Source organism: Notothenia coriiceps, unplaced genomic scaffold (assembly GCF_000735185.1).
Source record: "Notothenia coriiceps isolate Sejong01 unplaced genomic scaffold, NC01 NC01_scaffold00000339, whole genome shotgun sequence".
In the NCBI taxonomy this organism is placed as follows: Eukaryota; Metazoa; Chordata; class Actinopteri; order Perciformes; family Nototheniidae; genus Notothenia; species Notothenia coriiceps.
The window spans coordinates 16285203-16287475 of NW_011333040.1; positions in this window are offsets into that span (position 1 = coordinate 16285203).

Here is a 2273-nt window from a genome sequence, read left to right on the forward strand (position 1 = left end):
CCATGCCATGGCCATTTCTCTGATACATAATTCCATTGTTTGAGGTATACTCAGAATTTGGCATTTTCCAACTCACATTGGTTCTCGATACACATCTCTTTAAGTATGTGTATTGACAGCTCTCTGTCTAAACGGCCTTGTTGGAGGGCTCCTGCCCCCCCCCACCCCTCCCTGTGAGCCCAGTGAGGCTCTGATTGGCGGGAGCGTTGCGGGCTCGCTGCTAGGAGCTGCTGGCTTACTGGTGTCGGTTTCCTGCCGTGATACAGCGAGACGGCGCAAAATCTCATCCCTGAGGACACACACAAACGCTCACAGCCCGAAGTAAAAACAATAAGTGGGCTTGATATTGAGTAAGAAAAAGGTTTATAACGCTGTGAGAATGGGTCTGCGGAGAGCATTTCTCCACCATCCCAACTCGTCTATTACCAGCGTTCAGGGAGGTCATGCGGTTCCCGGAAGAAACAAATGGAAAAAGAGAAATCTCCAAAGAGGCGTTCTGGGGCAGCATAGACAGGTCTTTTCTGTGTTAGAGTTGTACTCCCTACAGGCTGTACTTTGAGGGTTTTTGACTCTGCAGACCGTTTACATGCAGAAAAACCTTCATAACAAACAAGGGGACGGGTGATAACCGGAAAAGCATGACACGGGACCTTTACAAATAAAAATATGGATGGTGCTGTCAATGATGTGAATGATGCTGTGTACCGCAGATTACATTTAAATGTAGGTTGTGTTGCCTTCAGGGCGTAGAGATGTGGGCTGCATAATGACATTCAATGAATAGAAAGCATTTGATCATTATCTTAAAGGTCGTTTTCATCAGAGATACTCACAAAGTCAAACAACAGTCATATATTAACGTTGTATGGTTTTCTGTAAATCTAGCTTGTATCTATTTGCAGAGACAAGTATTGTTTTATGTTAGTGGAAGCTTTTCATTCAAAGGCTTTAAAATGATCAATTGTAGACATTTGACATTTTCATGGTACAGTTATTGATTGATTTCCTAAGCTTTAATTTTCAGATTTCTATCAGCAATATCGTAAAAGGGACGTTGTTCTTCACAGTGTTTGACAGCTGGATTGGATAGCTAAGAGAGTGAACATATGGATCTTTCCGGAAAGGATGCAAATAATTTTGATTACTGCCTCATGAAGCAGAGGTCTCTTTATTTCATTGACGTCTGGTGTTTCAAACAATTTCTCACAGCACTGGCATACAGAAAAGCAGAAATAACCATAAAGAACAAACGTAGCCTATATAGGGTTAATAGAAGTTCAAATCAACAAAACAAGCTTTTAATAAAAAACAAGAGGTCATTTGGAGGCTTTTATACGAGACACATCAACAACATAATGATGATGTGAAGAAGCAGAGGTCAGGTGGAGGGCGCAGGTTGACGCCACGGAAATAAAATCCTGAATGGCCCAAAACACAATTATCCATAAAGGGAAAATGGCTTCTGTTAAGGGTACTTGAATCTGACCAGGCCTTGACTTTGTATAAACAACGCTGTGCCCTCCATTCCTTAAGCTCACACTGCACAAGTTTAAAAAAGCTTGTTCCTCCCCCTCCAAAAAACCCAAAGAAAAAAGCAATGCAAATCAGGGGAAAGTGATTCAACCCCTTTGAAAATCCTCCAAAAGCAACTGGGGATTGAGAGGCTGTTTGTATCATTAATCAGCCGGCACTGCATGCATCCCAACAACACTTTATCTCTGCAGACCTGCTGCATGACCTGGAGACTGAAAACTCTCAGGTCTCAAAGTCACTCCTCCTCCTCCGCAGCACATCTAGAGAGAGCCCTATAGAATACACAGGATAACATATAAAGAAATAAGAGAGAGAATACAATACTAAACCAGACACACAAAAGTACCACGAAAAAAAGTAATTTCATTGATTTATGAATGATCGTATTGCACTCGCTAAGAAAACATAGTCCGTTCCACTACGTGTTCCTGTAAGTGTTTACTTCTTGTCCGTCTTCTTCTGTGGATTTCTCTGACTTCCAGCGTCTTTTAACCTCTTTCCTTATTACTAGGGACAGTTTAGCGCTATTCAAAAACGTATCCATGGTGTTTTCTGACGGAGAAAGCTATGACAGCTGACGTTGAATTGACCGGACTTCTTTCTGCGGATTGATATATTGCTAATAGTCCCTTGATCCTCCTGAAGTCAAGCGTCTTTTAACCTCTTTCGTTACTACTAGCCATCATGAATCCAAACGTTTCGTGCTCTCCAGAAATATAAAAATGTATATTCAAGAAGTT